We start from the raw sequence: 23,026 nt of genomic DNA on the forward strand, positions 1-23,026 counted from the left end.
TATATATTTGGAAATCACAAATTCGTGAACGTTTGAAATGTAATTACCTCTGTCACCAGTTAATAATTTATCAATATACATTATAGACTATTTGTAATAATACCGTTTTCCGGTGTATACTATAAGACCTTCTTCATACATTTAACTTTAATTTAATTTTAAATTAATTTCACTATATAAAAATACGATTCTATTATTTAAAAGAAAATAGTTTTTCAAATTTTACATAAAATTGAAACTTAAAATTATTATTTACTTTCATAAATGGTCCTGGAAATTATTAAGTGTATTATTTATGTTAAGTGATTTACTAAGAAATTGAAATCATCTTATAATTTAAAGTATATTACAACATACTAACTTTAATGTGGAAATATGAACTAATAATAAAAATAAATAAATAATTACATTTTACAAAAAAAAGTACATTAATTAAACAAAATTTTTAAATCACATTGAAAGCAATTTAAATTATCATTATTTTACATTAATATTTACTGTGAATTATTTATAAGTACATTTGCATGTAAAGATAACTTTTTATAAAGTAAATTAAAATGGTTAACAGACAAGTTTTTATTTCCATCTCATAATCAAAGTGTTTCAACATACGTTACTGCTTTAAATACCTATACAGCATAGATATTTTTATTCAATATTTAGTAAATATGTAAAAATTTAAAATATTTGATAAATATTCAACATCCATTTATTGTAGATTTTTGAAAATTTAATTAAGTATTAGATATTTATAAAATTTTAAACTTTTATTAAGTTATAAGTATTTATTTTCTAATGTTGATAAATTCTTATTACACAATTCAGATTCAACATGAAAAATAAAATATATATTCAACGTAAGGTATATAAAGTTTTTATTTTAAAGATTTTGATTCTAACCATATATAAATATTGTATCATTCGTTATAACCGACAAATGCTGGGTGGGTATGAAGATAAGACTCAAAAATTGTAAATATTCTTTGTAGAAACCATTAAAATAAATATCAATTAAATATTAATATCCCATTTTCAGAATACCACTCTATTAAAATATAATTTTCTAATTTTCTAATTATCAATTTTTAATACATTTAAATATCTCAAATGTTCAGAACATAAATTATTTGTCAAGTCTTTTAAAAATTAACAAAAAATTCACCATTGTTAAAAATATTAAATTCAGCAATCATTATTTTTAAATCATTTAAAATTATATTTAAGTCACTTTTGTAAAAAAAAGACATTTTAAGTAAAAAAATTTAGTTTGGATTATAAAAAACTGTGAATCAATGTGATAAAAAATTGAAAATTTCCATGTATTGATTTTTGTTGCTTATATTTTTAAATTTAATGAATATGACATATGAATGAAATGAAATACTGCATATGAGACTTAAGGAATATTTTTAGTATTCTGGAAATATCTTACTCTAAAATAATAAATTACATATAGACATAGAACTGCTTAACTGCCACTCGGAATTGTGAATCTATAGCTAATGATAGTTCCATCACAGTAAACGTGTGACATACATACTTGCTAAGAATAAGTGACACTTTATGGGATCTTGTTATAATGCTCAGAAAAGTGTCGTAGAAATAACAAGGACAACAGTAAATGCTTATTGAACTCTTATAATAAATCTGTGATACGTATCGTACACAACTGATAAAAGTTCGATAGAAACATAATTCGTGTATAGACTAATCAAATGTTTTAATAACTTGGTAATAAAAGGTTGTAGATATTTTATAATACTTTTATATTTTATCATAAATACACGATTATTTTAAAAATGAATGATTGTTGTGAACATATTTTATGTATTTGGCAATTTTTATAGTATAAAGTAAGTTAACACTTGTCGTGAATAAATTATCCTATTTTATAATATAATTTAATATAAGAATATAATGTGCAATAAAAAGACAATTATTCAAAAAATACAAAAGTCTAAAATATCCTTTAAAATGAATTATAGTTAATGTAATATAATTTCATAGTTTAAAAAACCATTAAAAATGTTTATGTATACAAGGCATTTATATCAAAATATTGAATATTATTCTTTCAAATTCTGATATATACATCACAGATTTAATTCTTTTTCAGTACAGAAGAAATTATTTAATTGAAGACAATAGGTTTTATTTTAGTATTCAGTATTTAAAAGTTTCAAAATACATTGTTTTAATGATTCCAATTCCAACTATACAATAACAGCTTGGTTACATAATTATTAATTATGTTACATAAACTTTGTTACATAATTTAATTTGTATAAATCAAAATACTAAACTTAATTTTAATGTTCGGTCGCGATTGTCTTATTCTATAAATACTAAATTGAAACTAAATAGTCTTCATTGTTACTTGTAAGTATTAGTTTTAGAACGAATACATATTTGAAGCTTATAGATAACCCAAATTTATTTAAAATAAATAAAAATAATATTTTAAAACATAGATTAGTATTTTTATTAAATATGTCTTATTTGAATACCTCATACAATTATTCATCTAAAATAATTCAAAGGCAAACTAGCCTACATAAAACATCTAATTTTTTTATTATCATCTCTATTTTTTATATAACTTTAAATAACATTTAGTTATCCGAAATATTTTCTATTCATAGTGTTACTATTGTGTAAATTGTTTTATTGACCTTTCAACAAAAAACATTCCATTACTCTGAAAGTTTTTTTTTTTGTTTTTCATGTCTAGTTTTTATGAATGAATACTCGAAAAAAAAATGTAAACAAAATAGTTGTACCGTACTAATAAATCGATTCTAAAACTAGGTTTTCTAAATCAATTATTTATGATATAAAATATTTTATCTTTACTACATTTTTAATGATGATTAAGCTGAATAACAATTTTTAAAAATTATATTTATTTATAATAAAAATATAAGTGATAATTTATCAAATGTATACATTTTATAAATATTTCAATAAATATACACATAAATAATACTTCCTTTCTTTCTTAATAATTTCAAAAATTAACTGACTTTTTTGTAAATACATTGCAGGATGAGGAAAAATTAAAATGTTCACAAATTTTCAGTTTTTTTTTCACATTTTTACTTTTCTGTTTTAACGTAAAATCCATAGAATGTTCTGCATAAATAATAGTTCAAATATTAATTTAAATTCGAATTTTCAATGAAACTATTTCGTTTGGTACAGAAAACCAGTAAAATTGTAATGTAAGACTTCTGTATAAATAACATAATATAACTTTGCAGTATGTAATCTAACATTAAAACACTTAATAGCTTAAACATTTAGATGATGATAAAAATAATGAGATCAAGATAAACAAACGAGTATTTGTATTACTAAGCATTAACGTTGAAATTCGTCAAATGTCAACTATTATGAGAAACCCGTTAAACAAAATATATGACGTTTCTCTTGATTATTATACAACTATTATTTTGATTATACTCATATAAATACAATAGTCAGTCACATCATGTTGGATATAAGGATAGTGACGTTTGCTGTGACAGCTAAGCTGTGAACTTCGATTAATTGTCTTGAATCAATTACTTAGGCACAATTTGTATGAAATTTAATGTCACATACTTTGCTTTAAAATTATGTTTAAAATGGCAATACGTATTTTATTTGTCAACTTTCTATTTATAACACAACTACACAGGAAAGTTGATCTGAAAAAGACGATGGGCCGATTACTTCACCTCCTGTATCAAGCATAATAAAAAAACGATAATATGAATGTATATATATATATAATGGAATGTTGAATCGTAATATAATCTAATTATAAGAAAAATTAAAATTAAATGACTTAAGTTACAGTCGTTATATTACAACATATAATAAAATACATAACCGTTATAATATTATAATGTTTATAATAAAATCAACGGTTATACGTATACGGCGGTGATACATAATTTAATATTATTTGAACTGAATACTTTTTGAACTCCAAAATGAACATATATAAATTATTGAAAAAAAAAGCTTTAGACATCAATTTAAATTGGATGTGTATGTATTTTATATCTATTATATAGTATATGCATATATATATATATATATATATATATATATATATATATGTATGTATGTATGTATGTAATATATATGATATATCTATTGATATTTTGATATTTCAAATACCACTCAATAAATGATTAGCGTACAGCTAAAATTACCATAATGAATTATTTGAAGTATTGAGGGTACTACTATTTGATTATTATATATTGGTGAATTGAGAAAAGATGTATTGAAAATTGCGTATAAGAGTCCAAATAGTTTTGAGCTCTAGGCTAGATTTTCACTTATTTTTTTATCTAGGAAACGTTTTATTTTGTTTAATATATTGATTTGAGGTGTATGTAAAGTCATATAAAGTAAATAAATATAATTTTAATATACAACAATTGTGTGATTTTTTCAAATTAGTATTTATTTTTTTACATTATAGTAGTATTTTCTCTAATATTTAATGGTAAAATATGTCTCGAGTGAAACATTTACATTATATTATTTTAGTATATAATGACCTATCAAAAAAATATGAGTAAAAAAATTGCACAAGTCAGAATTTTCTTTTAAATATAATTATGACTTCATGGTTTGTAAAAATGTTTGTAGTCCGTTCGTCTGTTGCAATTTAAAACATAAATATTGCTATAGAAAAAATTAGATGTAAGCCAGATTGCTCATAATCTTTGCTTGACTAGTTTGAGAACAATTATGAAAGCAGGATTAATAAAACATTAGAAGTCATCGGGCTTAGTTATTCTCACCCGATATTTGGAGATTATAACGTAAGTTTTAAATGATGAAGATGAACGAATAATTATGCAGAATCAACTTATAGAACATGGAATACAGATAAGGTTAATCAGCATCCCAACTTGTGGTCTTCACAAATTTTTTTTAAAAACTAAAAGATCTATATTTTAGTCAAGAAAAAACCGGTAAAAGTGTTTCCATCCATTTTTAAAATATATCCGATGTAAATCAAGAAATTTCTAGAATAATTAATAACTATAAAAATATAACTCAAATAATGGTTTTGCGTGGAGTTATCCAAAATATATTCTATTCATTTTTTCGTTCATTTCAATGTTTACAATTATATTTTTATCATATTATTATCTTTTCCTTATCGTGTCCGGTGCTCAGGAAATATGCTATTACATAAATAAATAAATACATAAAGTTATATATTTTTCTTTTTAATTATTATTATTATTTTATTAATTTTTTTTAAAGTTTAAAATATCACATATAATATTACAAGATATAATTATTCATTTTAAATATTATTATTATTAATTTTTTTTATTACATTCAAACGACCACGACCAAATATCCCTACTTGGAATTATATACGTTTTTTAATGTAAACATTAGAAAATATAAGTGAATTACTCGCTTCAGATTCATATTGCTACATTGGATGCCAATTTTGAAACAAATCTTCTAATCAAAAAATGTAGAGAGAGATATTCTCTACTTTATTCTCAATAAGTACTGTCTAAAGTGAAACTATTGTACTTTTATTCATAAATCTAATTTACTATCATTATTTTCCCAAACAGGAATAAACTTACTCTATTATTTTAGAGGTAATAACTAGGATCGTTAGTGTTCTAAGACTTATAATAATTTATTAATGAAGATTTATTTATAACTAAATAAAAAATCATAGTAAAAAATACACAACTTTTCTTTAAGTTGATTTAATTGAGCATAATTGATATTAATTTATTTTGAAACTGTAATTATATTTAGTATATTATGCATGGTAAAATTCCAAATCCCTATATCAAATTACATGTATATTAAAATCAACTCAAGCTACACATTTTTGTTTCGAAAAAAAAATATAATATATCGTTTACAGTTTACCAAAAACGGAGTTATCGAAAATAACTACAATTAAACTAGTGAAGCCATATGGCAATTTACAATGTAATCCCCATATTTTATATAATAAAATTGAAAACCAATCTATATAACTTATTTTCTTCGATATTATATTATTGCAATGCTTAACAGGTTACCATAAAATGTGTGATACAAATTAATTAATATTTTTAACTTAGTGGTAAATATGTGGAAAGTTACATGGTTGTAATAAAAAAATATTTATTGGATGCTAAATAGTAAAAATATAACTAATGCTAATTAACTGAGTTAAAAGTAATGAAGTGTTTTTAAATCTATGAATGTAATTTGCACATAATTTTAATATTTGGATACAAAAATTAAATTTAAACTTTACAGATTTCATAGGCCTAACATCCTTAAAATTTATATTAACTATTATGGTATTTGATTTAATTCCACAACAGTTTTTGTTGATGAAAAAATTAATTTATAATCATAATTTACGAATATAATTCTTACATTATACTTATTTTAAATTATGAATTTTTTTATAGGATAATATTAACATTTTTTTTTTTTCATTATTTTTTTTTTTTATTTACCACGAAATTACATTGAGATAAATTTTCATTGATTTAAACTTTGAATTCGATCTATATATATAAATACTTTGATCTATATATATAAATACTTTGATCTATATAGAACAAAAATAGAATTATATTATTAAAAACAAATTACTAAAATAGATGAATTTAGTGTTGACTCTTAACTATTTAAATATCTCAATAAATAAGTTGACTACTTTTTCAATTTTACTATAATAATCGTCATTTTTTAAAAAAGTATCCAGAATTATATTATGTTTAAAACTATATATTTATAGATAATATCTTATTGTATATATCTTTTTTTTTTTTTTTACTTTTTATAGTTGTATTAGAAACGACAAAGAAATTCATAAAAAAAACTAACATAAAGTACAATTCGTTTTAAAATAATTCTTATTGATATTCGAACTTAATGAAGACAACTTTTGATTTATTTTTGTCCACCAAAAAATAAATTATGGTTTTCAAACCTGGAACGACCATCTTGATCTACCCAGAATATAGATATAATTCAACATTTTGTTTATAAACGTTAATAAATTAAGTAAATGCATTTAGTTCATGTATTAATATATTATCGAATTGTATCATAATGAACATGACTATAAATAATAACAAGTGCTTAAAAATACATTTGACTATGTTTCATTAATGATTGAAATGTAAAAGTAGAAGAAGTCTAATAGCGAGTGCCATTTCCGATCGTAAATCGTATTAATTTTCCTTCAACAAGTAATGGAATATTAATACAAAAACCTAAGGTCTGAATGTAGCTTATGAGGTACAATAAATACTTTTTGAAGAAAAAATAAAAAATAATTGCATTGGTATACAATCACATAATAATATGCTACTAAACAATATTTATATATAATTGTAAACATTTCAATTATATTTTAACCATGTTTAAATGTATTACTATACAATTTAAAATTCTGAAATCATCAAATAGAAAACTAAATATTAACTGAAAATTCAGTAGCTACGTTGTATATTTCGATCCACACTTAAAATAAAATGAGAAAGGCAAATCATAATTCAAACTAATTACCATCGTTGATAAATAATATTTTTAAATAAATAATGTAGAGTAACTAAAAATTTGACTTTATTTTAGATGAACTTCTTGGTTATCAGCCATTTTTGATCATTTGTAGTATAAAATCGATTGATATATTTGTTTGAGACACAATTTTTTTTAATATAAACTTTATCTCCTGTAATATTATAAAAAAAGTTATCTAAATTTAAAAATCATAAAAAAAATAGTAACAATAGAATTGTATTATTTCAATAAATGTTCAGTATTTTATCGTCATAAAATTGATTTGTATAAAAACATTTGGTTATGCAGTATTATAAATTTATTAATAAACTTAAAATATTATGAATATAAAATTCCACGATGCATAATAGTTAAAAAGTGATTGATTGTTATTTAAAATATTCTGTCATTAAACGGTTAGTAAAATATTCATGGTTGCTTATAAAATAATATATAACATTACCGGTTTATACATTTTAAACAGTACCAACAATTTTATCATGAGCTTATCCGAAATTCCCGTATATTTATGAAAAGTTTTTGCAATAATTACATACATTATATATTATCTTTTATACAGTAAAACCTCAATAAGACGGAACTTCGGTAAGACGGAAACCCCGGTATTACGGTACATTTTTTTAGTTTCGTTTCAAATTACATATAATTAACTAACACTGTCAAGACGGAAATCCCGTTAACAAGGAAAAATGTCATGGTCCCAAAGGGTTCCGTCTTATCGAGGTTTTACTGTATATTATTAGTCTTGAAAAAGAACACATCAACATAAATATTTTTCAACAAATATAATTTTTATAATAAATATAATAAATATTTATCGTATAATAGATATGTGCTCTAAATTGCATTTACATAAAATTAGGAATTGCATTTTTTCACTTATTATTTATTATTTTCTCGTTGTGTAACTTTTTGAGACTCGATTATAATGTTAACATATTAACAGGGTTATGCTATGTCAAATCACTAAACTATCAGAAAACTAGCGATCGGGGGAATGGCTTCAATGGAATCAGCTGGTCGCAACCGATCGACCACTTCTTCATCCTTACACTATGAAAAAACGCATTTCAAAAAACCATAATAAATCTTAGTTTGAGGTATAGTGTTTTTTCATTGAATATACAAAACGTATAAATTATAAAATAATAGGTATTCTGAGAAAAATAACCATTTGAAATTTAAATTATCACTTTCCTAAAAAGGAAATTGTATATTTTTAAAATAATTTACTATAATAATTGTTCAATAATATTTATGCTTGTAAAATATTCATATTTTGATAAAATCATACGTAATATAATTTAAAAAGATTTTTCCAGTTCTAAAATTTAAAAAGATATGTTTTAACTATTCCCCCAAAATGACATTATATTTTTTCGACAAATTATTTAGATTCACTTAACTACTAAATAACAATTAGAAAAAATATTTTCAATATTTTAAAAATGTTATCAACTCAACTAGGTAACAATGTGTGTTACAATGACGCACAAACATATTCTTACTAATAAACTCAATTAATTAGATGGCATGTCCTCTTAATTATATTTAACAATACAAAAGCATACAACATACGTAGGTACCATATGTTTGAAGTACCTGGGCGTTTACGGTACCATTGTAAAAATGTTATGGTGAATAATTCATAATTAATGCGAACAATAGCTTTTATTTGGTTTATAATAATGACTAACAGTAAACGACTGGTAAGTTTTTCGGGTAGTTAGTAAATTTGTTTTCTAAAGTCTGTTTAAATATTTTATTTCAAACGCCCAGTAGATAACTTCTTATATCAATACACCCAGTAAATAATTGATCAAGAAATAATTTATCAAAATGAAGATATTATTTTACGAGCTTTTGATTGATAAAATATTAAAGTTTTTAAAAAATGTATTGCAATTTTATTGGTAACAATTAAATTAAATATTCAAATGCCTAAAATGAGTTACCTGTATACATTTTTTGATGAAAAAACTTTATCTTCGCTATAAATGAGGTTGTTTTCGAACAACATTATATTTCCTGTATAAATGCTATATAAACGAGATTTATGTTGAACGGGATCGCGAAATATTTTAAATAAAGTTAGAATTCTACTACTCGATTCTTATATGTAAATATCACCCTTTATATTTATATTACTTTAAGTAAAAATATAAAAATTGTAAAACTTTGATAACTCATATTTTTTTTTATTTTTTTTGTCTTATTTGACTTTTAAAATAATTGTTGTATCTCATAAAAAAATTCCGTTTTTAAATTATGAAACAGTTTCTCGTTTATTATTACAATATATTTGCTTAACGCACATTATTTTTATTCGGTAGCATTATTTACAAAATACAAATACTTTTTAATTTTATTCTTTCTTGGTATTGTTAACTCGAAATTAATTTCTTTCACATTCTTCCACCAAACCGAAATGGTTTTATTTCAGTTTAAAGTGTAACAACTCGCACAATTACGTGGACTGTTAAGTGGCGAGCAGGGTCAGGTCGCCAATCTATAGTCGAGACATTTGCAGGAGCATATAGAATTATTTTTTATGTAGTAGTTTTTTTAATAATACGAGCACAATAAAATAATCATCTCATGGAAAATAATGTATTATTTTTACAGTACATGTATGAGTGTGTGTAATATATATACATAAATATTAAAAGAAAATAATAAGAATAAATAAATAACATATACCTCCCACCGGCTCCTCTGGACGGTTACCGGGAGTATATGGTAATAATAATAATTAATAATAATAATTCAAAACAAAGATACCGGCTACGGTATAATAAAAAAAATAAATAATAAAAAATCTACTATACCAGCCACACAGTGCTCAAAATATGATGTCGCCCGAAAGCGTGGCAACAAATCGGGGTACTACTCCTCCATGATGTGGTGTGAACGGTGTATGGAAAAAGAATGAAGAATATTAATTAAATAAACCGGACTATTCAAATAATTGGCCGATATCTTTCTACGACGGTGGTGTGTGCCTGGACCATGGAAATCATAGGGGGGACGTATGTATATTCGTCGCATCAGTGTGTGGAGTTTGATCGGTGGACCCGAAACCACGGGACAAGAAACGTATCACATAAACTACCACACTATAATTATGCCAAAATAGGTCACTGAACTCTGGTCGTCACAAAAGTACAACTTTTTTTTCAGATATACGAGATAGCACTTAACCATGTTATAAGATATAACATTGCAATCTCTATTAAATTAGGAACATAAGTTTTCTTAACACCTTTTCCGGATCACCACGGTGTATCCAACATTGGATCAAAATGAACAAGTGGTAGGCTTTTTTACACTTCACACAGATTAATAAAAAAATTACTCTCTCGTATTTTATGTATAGCTGTAGATTGGTTCTATCGAGCTCAACGCATCCTTTTTCATTTTAATCTTGTTTTGTACTCACGTGACCAAACATCTTAAACACATTTACAACCAAATTTTAAGCTGGATTTTTTTTTTTTTATAAGTCCTACCAAAAACCATCTGCGTTTGATTGACTTTACCTCTTTCGTCTTATACGGTTACATATGAAATTTAGAATTCTAGTTTTTCTTTAAAGTATTAAAATATCTCTGTGGTCTACTAAATATATGACTTTTATCAATGTTACAAACAGAATAAACAATATTAATCAAATACAGTATTTTACTATCTCCTTAATGCATTGGTTTTTATTTATGAATAATAATATACTAAATATCTATAAATATCTATTATATATTATATACATATTTAAAATTAAAATAATAATCACTATTTTTAAATTTTCGTGTTTTGTGTTATTGTTTTCTCAATAAATAGTATCCACATAAAATTATTAAAGTTGTTTCATACATTTAATCAAAAAATATTAGGCTGTTTCAAAGATGACTGTAGTTTTCAATGATTATAAATATTTGAGTATCATTTATCACTACCCAGAGCATACTGAGGGTGAGCGGAACCGTTTTCGGCCAAAATGAACCTTTCCCTTTTCGGCCAATTCACTTTTCGGCCACTCTGGAATGTCCGTTTTCGGCCAGTACACTATTTTGGCCACCAATTAAAAATATTCTACACAGTTTTTTTTGTAATACTATACCAATTATTTTTTTGTATAGTAATCATATCTTAATAAAAAATATTAAGTTACATTATATTATTAATTTACACAAAAAAAAAAAAATAAAACTAGGAAAATTTAGTTTTTTTAATAACTGTAGCACATGCACACATATCCTCTATATTAAGACTTAATAGGGATTACTGATTATATTATGGGAAATCCAACATCTATACGTTGACGGTCGATAGAAGTAATAAATACCAACTATCTATACCTAGGTATATAGAATATCTTTCATCATTATCTTCGTTCTATATATTAAACTTATATTAGCGATTTTCTTTTATCAATTGATCATAAGCAAAACTCATAAGTGTTTAGTGTGTATACGTACTACGGTCCGCAGCGCGGCGTGTTTGTATAATCGTAATAGTCTCGTGTGTAATTAAATTTGTTTATTTTCTTTATACATTATGGCAATATTTATTGAAAATAATCGCAGTAAACGTATGTTAGTATTTAAAAATTATAAATTTTCGTTTGCAAATACAAAACTTGATGGAACAACACGGTGGAAATGTGTAGTTCAATCATGCAGTGTTAAATTATATACTAATCAAAATAACAAAATTATAAATGAATCTCATCATATTATGGATTATGATCATAATCATAATCCATATGAAACAAAAAATATTGATCGTCAAATTATTAATACGAGTTGTGAAAGGAAGGCCACAGAAGACAAATTTATTCGACCAAAAAAAATTATTTTCAAAGAAATTCAACAGAATAATTGTTCTGAATTTAACGAAACAGACATTAAGTGTTTACGGAAAAATTTATATGAACATCGTCGGAAAACGCTCCCCGTAAATTCCACTTCTATTCAAGGAGTACACGAAGCTTTGGAAAATCTAGATATGAAAACTATGAGTGATGAGTCATTTTTAATATTAAACAATTTAAAAAAACATATAATTATATTTTCATGTCAAATAAATTTAACATTTATAAATGAAGTTGATACCATTTATATTGATGGAACTTTTAAATACTATCCACAATTTTTCTTACAAATGTTCACTATACATGGATTGAAGAATGGCCATTATATTCCTCTTATTTTTTTGTTTACTGCCAGACAAGTAAATAGAAACATATACATATACTCTTCGCTGCATTGTTGATAAATGTAATTTTTTATTTTCTCCAAAATATGTGACAGTTGATTTTGAGATATCAATTCATAAAGCTATCGTAGAAATATGGCCAGACTCAAAAATTATCGGCTGTAGATTTCATCTAACCCAATCTTGGTTTCGTCAAGTCCAAAGCTTAGAACTGGTTAGTAAATATAAAAACGATTTTTCAGAAATCGGAAATTGGATAAAATATACTTTTGGACTATTATTTTTGAACCCAGGAGATATTGAAGATTTAATGTCAATATGTCCTAATGATGATAAATTAAAATCATCCTATGATTATTTAACGGACACTTATATTAATGAAGAAAGCATATTTCCTCTTACTATTTGGGCATCAGGCTCTTCTGATTTAACTAGAACAACAAATGCATGCTAGTCTTATCATTCATATTTTAACCAATGTTTTTACAAAGACTCCCCTCCAATTATGTATTGGTTGAATACAATAAATGAAATTCAAATAAAATCATATGTAAAAATACGAAGTGCTGATATTCCAAAATTCCCAAAAGACAGAAAAGTTCGGAGTCGTCAGGATAAAAACCACACAAACATAATAAAATATAATAGAGGAGAGATTATACAAATGGAATTCATAAAACGCATGTGCTATAATTATTTTACTTGACATAATGCAAGATTTTAATTTTTAGATAATATTTTACTTGACATAATATGAGATTTTAATTTTTAGATATTATTTTATTTTACATAATAAGAAATTTTAATTTTTAAACATTTTACCAAAGTTAACAAGTTATTAATTTATTTACTGTATATATATATATATATATATATATATATATATATATATATATATATTAATATTTTTATAAATGCTTACCTATAATATTTATGTACTATAATTTGTTATGTAGAATGAATTGTATTAAAAATAATTTAGTTCCTAAAAGTAAGTTTATATCAATGTTAATTGTTAAAATATTTTCATATGTGGTGCTCAATTAAAAATAATATGTGTTAAATAAAACTAACTGATATTTGATAAAAATTATTTATTTTCAATTTTTTCACAAAAATGATTATTTTAAAGAAAATATGTATATATGTAGTTTTAAAATTTAAAATACAAAAAGGGACCTAGGTATATATTATAAAATGGATCAAATTACAACCGTATCGGTCCAATGACTTCATACAAAATCATAACTTCAAAAACTTCAAAAATTGTGAAAATTAAAAAATCAAAATTGTTTTTTCTTATTTGATGTTTCTTTAATCTAGTTTCACAAAAAAAAAAAAAAATTTTTAAAGGTATTCATATAGTGGGCGCCAAAAGGTTAATTGACATAATATGAAATTTTAAAATAAATTGTAAATTATGAAAATTATGACTTATATTTTTTATATATTATTTCAGTACTTCCCAAACTTTTTCGACTCAAGGCGCTCTTTGTGATCCAAAGTTTTTTCAGGGCGCCCTTCTCTAAGTCATAGCATGACTAATCATAAGGAAAATGTTAGACCTAATAGTATTTCGTGACGGCGCGGCGCCCTTATACATACATCGCGGCGCACTAGGGAGCCGCGGCGCACACTTTGGGAACCTATGTATTATTTGATTAATATATTTTACTAAATAATATTATAAGATTATTATACAAAAAAATAGTTGGTATAGTTTAACAGAAAAACCCGTGAAGAATATTTTTAATTGGTGACCAAAACCACTGGCCGAAAACGAACATTACAGAATGGCCGAAAAGGGAAAGGTTCATTTTGCCCGAAAAGTGTCCCGCCCTTGTGGGAAGGCGATACTCTTTGTTCACCAAACGTTTACGTTATAATATTTTTTACGCGATGTTTATTCAATTCATGCTAATTTTCATATTATACACCATTTATTTTGATAAAATTTCAAATAAAAATTTAATTAAATTTTAATTTACTAATAATATTTTCTTTTAATTTAGACAAGTACGTTGAACAAATAATTTCGTATGAAATATTTGTTTTTATTGTTTTCTTCATTGTACCTATATGGTCATTATTTAAAGTTTTCAGTAGTTTATGGTATTTATTTTAAGTCGAGAGTTAGTTTCCACACAACAATTTATCTTAATATTGTCGATGAATTTGAAGTAATTTATATTGAAAAAAAATGAACAAAATTATAAACCCAAATATAAATTATTACGTGTTAATATTTATACATGATGAGTTTAATCCAATATTAATTATTTCTTAGAGTATATTTACAATTGTCTTTAAAAAAAAATATATATATATATACATTTCATAATTTTTAACGATAATTAATAAAATGTGTATTAGTGTTCTGTGTATATTAGTTATGTTGAAAACATATACCAGATGATTGTTAACAATTCAAAATGTGAGTTTATCTGTAATGGAAATAAAATTCATACATTTTTTTTCATCATTTTAGAACCCCAGATGTGCTCTGAAGAATATTATAAATTTCATTCTTAAATATAAATTTAGAACAAAACGAAGAACTTCACACTTAAGTTTCTAAATTAATTTTTCTATTGTACAAAATTCGTGTGATTCCGATCAATCAATAAAGTTGGATACTTTATACCAACTCTTTTTAAATAATTTGTTTTGATACCTAGTGCATATAAAATATATCAGAAACTATTCTTCACCTGCCAACACCATACTTTACAGCTTGCATCTGTGTATTTACTCATTAAATATACGTTTAAGGGAGAGGAATTCTTAATATCTTTTCATTCGCCAATTATTCGAATTATGTATGATATTTACTATGTAGTAAAATATGTTCGTTTCACACATTATTGTGAACGGATCTCCCTTGGGTCTTCACATAAACATTTTTATAAAACATCGTCGTATATTTATTTCTTTGGCTTTTAAAAATGCAGTATAACAACTATATATATAAATTTCATAAACATTTTTATAAGTATATAATATATACTACATTTTATATAGTATATATATTATATTATAATGGGTGATTTTTTTTATCGTAAATCAGTTAATATCTTGGGAAGTATTAAAAATTTTAAAATAATTTTTTTTTTAAACTTTCTAGGTTTTACTATTTTACACTGTTTTACAATTTTAATAATTTTAACTTCCTCTCTTATTTAATAAAACTCTATCAACTTTCGATTTTCAAATGGCAATAGCTATTTTCGATAACGAAAATTTATAAACATTCTGAAAAAAATAATTTTAACGTTTATAGAATTTAATTTCAGTTATCCGTTTGCGACTTATTACCATTTAAATATTCGTTCAATTTACTGCTACTAGGCAATTTATCAAACCCAACGGTAAAAACCAGAAGTCAAAACGGAATGATATCTCAATTTAACAATACCCATAACGATCATAATCGATAATAACTCTTAAGTACCTAACAAGATTGATAAACAATACTGTTAGAAAAAAAAATTTCCTATCAACACTCCCACCAGAACACCGTGTGTCAGTGAGCGACTAGCCTGCAGCAGCGCGGCTGAATCATCCATAAAGTATAAAAATAACATATTACAATTTACCATCATGGTTACATAATAAATCACTGGTTACTGATTCCTGGTATACGGTTTTATCACTTATAATTCAACTGAGAACCGACACAATACGAAAACCCAATAATACTGTAAATTTAAGAAATAGATATATTTATCATTTTTATGTGAAATAAAATATGTCATATTTACCACTCAATCAATTCTGTGTTATGGTGATATAATAAATGTACAGAGATATTAAAAATATTCAATTTGAAAAAACCAATACTTTATAGTTTATACATCTTATGCTTTTTGTTTTATATTCAAGAATATATGTTGTATAATTTGTTAATTTACTCTTATTTAAGCGTTTATTAATTGTTAATCATGCAAATACATACATAAGCGGATCCAGAGTTATACATTTGAGTATGCCCTGTCATTTTTTGGTTATTTTTTAAAAATATAAAAGGGAGGCTATAAACACGTATGTGTAGACCGTATAATGATTTAAAATCTAAAACTAAAGACTTCGTTAATGATATAAAATAACGACTGGTAAAAAATACACGTAATTATTATTTCCGACTTATTCAGAACACTTCCAGTATCAAGGGCGTATTTGTGTTGAGGCCATGGGGGGGGGGGGGGGGCTAAACTAATTTTTCTTCAATACAAACTTAAAAAAAATGTACAGTTCATTACAGGGGCGTACCCAAGGGGGGAGATTCGGATACGGACCCTCCATTAAAATGTCTACATACTCAATGGTTTAATACTAAATAGTATATAGTGTATTTTAATTTCTCATTATCTTCAAAATTTATAGATTATATAATATACCTATAATATATAAACCATGTTCAATTTATACTGCTTTTTAAATATTATTTATAATTGTTAATTAAATAATGTATTTTTTTTATAACATTTTACTGCCAAATAAAAATTGGTTTCAAATTATAATACCTATCTATTATAGCAAACATTTGTGAAGAATATGTGTGATGTGTATATAACAATTGTGACTATTACTATAGTTATTAACAGTAATTTATTGGTATTGAATTAAACTATAATTATAATTAGAAAACAGATAAAATAAAAATTATGGACCCCCTAAAAAATTCCTGGGTACGCCTCTGGTTCATTACCTACAGCTCATGTTCCTATTGTTCATTCGAATGAATAAATAAAAATACTAGTACTAAATTGAATTAAATATTAAACATACTGCATATAAAATAAGTATTAATAATAAAAGCACAAATAGTTCTTATATTAAAATTGTATCTTAAGTCTGAATTCTGTATAAAAAAACAACAAATTATCATTTTAGTAATAGTACTTATTAATTATTTTTAAAAAACTTTAAAAAACAATTAAGATAGGTAACTTAATTTAACGAATATCTAAGTAGAAAACATAAGGTTGGTAAATAGTCAAATAACAAATTCCAAATTTCTTTCTGTTATGGCAAATTTGTTGTTTGTTTCATCAATGGATCCAATAATACTTTTAAGCACATGCAACAAAGCCAAACCTGTTGGTCTATGCTGACCTATTCTTGATCTTAACCATGTTTTCAATTTACAAAAATATATTTTTGGCCAATATTTGCAAGTTAAAGAATATAGAAACAAATATTGTCAGTTATTATGATTTTACTTGGGTTAGGGGCTTCTAGCTCTATAAAATACACAAATATGTATACATTTGTGCACTAAAAAATGACTAACTAGTAAATATGTGGTAAAAAAAAGTGTTACTTTAAACTACTTTACATTATCTTATAAATACCTCGGTTATGGTTGTAAATGTCTATAACCGTAGCAATATCCGTGGAAGATAATACCACTAATTGTTCAATAACCAAAAATGTTATGTTATAAAAAGATAAATAAAAATTGATACCCGTGACCTAATTGGCATATTATATTATTGAACGTATTATCATGCTATAATGATAGACTAGTAATTTATATTCTTAATTAAATAATTAAGAATGTAAAATAAAATATATTTTTGAAATATCAATGTATTATATTCAAAAAAAATACGTGACATGGGGGGGGCGAATAACCCCTTCGCCCACCCCCTCAAATACGCCCTTGTGCAGTATTACTTACAAAAAACTAAAATTTAATTAATGTGTATGGACATATATTCTTAACTGTAGTTATTCAATTTTTTTTTTTACACATTCTTCACATTAGGGTGTGCCAAGGCACACCCCGTAGAGCCGCCTATGAATACATATGTATTTATTTAATATAATTTATATTTCTATATTAGATTGATGAGTTATAACTAGTAAATTACAAAATAAATATTTTTTTTAAAACAATATGGTGTATCTTAATTACTATGGTAAATGATTATATTAAACGGATAACATTTTTTCATTTTAAAACAAAGTAAACCAACAATTCCTTTGTATTTAAAAAAATAATTCATAAATATGCAAATATAAATGTATATGACATAGTATATACTTAGATTTGGGGTATAGAGCTAAGACTAAAGTAGTTAAAAGTCTATTCACGCATTTCTTTTTTTTTTTTTAAAGTATACATTTTTACAATGCCCCTCTCATTTAAGGTTTTCTTTTCATTAAAAATAAATAATTACAAATCAATCTATGTATACAAAAAAAAAAAAAAAAAATAGAATAGGTGTTATTTTGAATACAAAAATTAAGTGACATGACAAATAACCTACATTAGACTGGTATATTATATATTATATGACCATAAAAAAGTATCTATAGCAGAAATTGTGGATATAATTTGTTTATTCTCGTAATACGCACTACTAATACCCACAAACTTAAATTACGGATCTAATATAACAATTATCATATAATTTTTTCAACCTTAGTATACAACATACTCAGTATCATTATTTTTTGTCAAGAAAATATATAAATATAACACTTTATACACAGTAAAAACAATGGACGAAATTCCCAATTGTTACGACAGACATTAGTAAAAATTATTATTTAAAATATCTATTTACAGAAATTTATATTTTAAGTGCATGATGTTTATAGTTAACTTAAAATACAAATATTAAATTTACTAAACATTATACGTAATCAAATTCAAATTTAGCTATATAAAATTAAAACATTTTTTGATGAAAAAAATGTATATAATTTAATTAATTTCAATAAATAAAATAATTTATATATAATAAAAAAATATTTTACAATTATTTAGAAGTAATTACCTAATTGATTTCCATTTGTATTATCTGAGTAACGCTAAATTATACTCAAATATTTATTATTATTGTCAACAGTTAGTTTTAAATAGTCAAAAATCCGTTGGGTGAAAAGGAAATAAGCTGATTATGTTATTTAGGCGGATGAATAAAGGTAAATTCTTGTGAGACAATAAACATTGAATTGAACATAATTTATTTTCATTTTTTGTTTGTAAATTTATAGATTATGATTATTATTTAAACAGTAACAAAATCATTAACGTTATATAAAATACTGTGGTTTTTATTCACATTAAATAGTAAGTATCATAAAATATCTTACAAAATAGTAATATTTATATATAAAATATGCTGTATTATATTATTGATATCCATATTTTAATATATCTAATTGTATATTATTAATTATTAATATAAGATCAACCCACGAACAAAACATCTAGTACGGTAAAAAAAAAAAAAATACCCTTTAAAATATTGAAAAAATGCTTCGTCACCACATATTGTAGCATTCACTGTCCTGTGTATACACTTTCACTTTATTAGACACTTTGATCCACTATACAGACATTTCATATGACTACACAAAAAATTGAAATCAATGAAGATCCTTTGTAATATTAGGAACGATGGGTGAACTTTTATGACTCCCGAAATGCGTCTTAATCGTCGATTATCCGGTTATGTAAAGCTCCCTAATCTAAATTTTTTAAATGAACTCCTCAATGGAGGTCAGAAATGGAATTAGGACCGAAGAAGATTACACATTTTATCAGCTGTAGTACACATAAATGTGAAATGGACAATTCTGTTACCAATATGAGGAGGGGATGCATGCACTTATCGCACATTTGATGTAGTATTATAGTTGAAACGCAGTAGCTGCATAATACTAATTGTATTTGATGGAGGGGTTTGATGCATTATAACTGCATAATGGAAACATGGACGCAGATAAATGGTAAACGGAATTGGAGCTGATAGTCTCTAGATTTAAAAAATGATCCGATATTTATTGCTATGATTATACTAACAATTTTTTTTTTTTTTAATTTCTCCATTCACTTGTCATAATAACCATATCTTATTTAATGTCTGATATAATAACTTATAATATAATTGTATTTTTTCTAATCTTACTAAAATTAAATTAGTTAATCTCAACATACAGCTCAATAAAAAATTTAAATTTTATAATACAATATAAAATTAATATTCTTAACATACATTATTTATTTATTGCTAATTACGATAATTAAATTTTCATTATTCTTTAATATTTCATTTTATCCTACCATTTTCATAACATTAAAGTGTTAAAAAATATAATTTCAAATTTTTCAAAATTATTTATTTCTTTTCAATTTTTATTCAATTCCAATTTTTCATAGACAATACAAATTAAAGTTATTGTTATAAATGTATTTAAAATTTTAAATATTATCAAAATGTAAAATATTTACTATCATGTATATTATATTGCTCTATTTTTTTTAACAATGTAATCCTATAGCATAATCCTAGGAGTCTCGTTTGTTATTACTGATTAATATTCGAAAAATTTGACTTTTTTTTCAATACTTTTACATTATTTAATTAGTTTCGATCACATTCGATCAATTTTAGAGATAAAATGGAATCGTATACCAATATAATTAAACTAATATTTTTATAATACTAGATATTTTATAATAAACTGTAAATTCATTTTAAGTATTTTTTAAGGTTTAAGTGGTTTTAATAAATTTTTATATATAAGTTTATAGAAACCATTCAATCAAAATAATAATTTGTTTGTCACATCTAACTTGCTTAAATGTAAAATAAATAGTGTCCCAAACAGATCAATTATCAAATGTGTTATAGTCAGATCGTATCACGCACCTTCACGCTAGTTAAATTTTCTAGATAAATTAAATGTTTTGTTCTTGGAATATTTTAAGAAATAAGTTTAACTTAAATTGAGTAATTATTTGAAATATCCTAATACAATTCCTAACGTCAGAATTATTGAACTAACGGCACGCAACAATGGAAAAATATATAATCAAAGAACATTAAACCGTATTAAAAACAAAACGTATAAAGACTTTGATTTTTTTGAAATGTATTCATAACTTTTATTTTAATTTTTATTTTATGATAGTATAATATATAGTATAATATTCATATTAAATAAAAATGTATAAATATATTTTTGTTTTCAAGCACATGGATATGCATTATTAAATACATAAAATATCGGTCGATAAAATCTTAATATACGAGTACAGACCGGCTACATTCATAGTACTGTTTTGTATTAAATAAATGCATTTTTACATATTCATAATTTAAAAAAATGAACAATCAAAACTATTTCCAATTAATAGATTAACTGGAATATTAATTCATCGCATTGCATTGAACGGATAATTTTCAATTAACTTTCTATAAAAATACGGTAAACACATATCCAATTCAAAACGGTCCAGATATATTGTATACCATTATTATTCAGCAATAGCTTATAATATAAATGTTCACAGCACCCGATTACCGGAATATTATATACTTTATTGGATTGTTAAGATAATAATAATAATAATAATAAATATGATAATATAAAATAATAATAATGTCAGTTGTAATCTGACATTCGTTCGGACTGGTCGTTTACAGTTTTACTTTCCGCTCCGTTGTCTTATAATTTATAATATAAATTGTTCAAAGTGTAATTCTGTGTTGGGTGATACCGACTGTGTTGAATGATCAATTTGCTTTAAACCTTTCCATATCGCTTGCTCGTCTATCTCTGGTTTAACCGGCAATAATCTTAAAACTCGTTGTGCTTCGTGGCTGTGCACTATTTGTGAGTGTACAAGACTTGGAGCCAGAAAATCTCCGACTACGCAACCAGTTTTAGACACTGATTATATATCTAAAATTAATGACATACTTTTGGCAGTAAAAGATATTAAAAAATCAGTTTCTAAACATGAATCTTCGTTTTTATCACTGAATAAGAAGCTAGACGATGTTTCTGGTCAACTGCGGGACTTAGGTGCTCGTACTTCAGTGCTCGAAAATAGAGTCACCCTACTAGAAAATCAATTATCTAGTACTAACGCTTCTAACTCTCCCGCAGACGAGACTGTAATATCTGAAGTTATAGATCGACAGGCAAGATCACATAATTTAATTATTTTTAATGCTGCTGAGACTGATGGAAATAATGAAGATGACTTATCACTAGACTTAAGCTTGAGGAACGCAAAGCAGCCGGAGAATCCAACTTAGTGATGAAATTTGTCAAAGGTGTTCCAACCATTTCAAAAAACTAACAAACGGGCCAATTCACAATAACTTATTTCTCTACTATCAAAATGTTCGTGGACTCAATACCAAATTAAACGTAATGTATATTTATCTGACTATGATTTTATCGGCTTATCTGAAACTTGGTTATCTCCAAA

General features: G+C 24.4%; 1 protein-coding gene and 1 pseudogene across 4 annotated transcripts in view; one reads left to right on the plus strand and one right to left on the minus strand.

Annotated features, from left to right (window-relative positions):
- LOC112686134 overlaps positions 1-23,026 on the minus strand; it is a 114,308-nt gene that overhangs the window by 86,929 nt on the left and 4,353 nt on the right. The window lies entirely within an intron of this gene.
- LOC112685606 lies at positions 20,516-22,899 on the plus strand (annotated as a pseudogene).

This window comes from Sipha flava, unplaced genomic scaffold (genome assembly GCF_003268045.1).
Source record: "Sipha flava isolate LNK unplaced genomic scaffold, YSA_version1 107_pilon_pilon, whole genome shotgun sequence".
NCBI classification, from domain to species: Eukaryota; Metazoa; Arthropoda; class Insecta; order Hemiptera; family Aphididae; genus Sipha; species Sipha flava.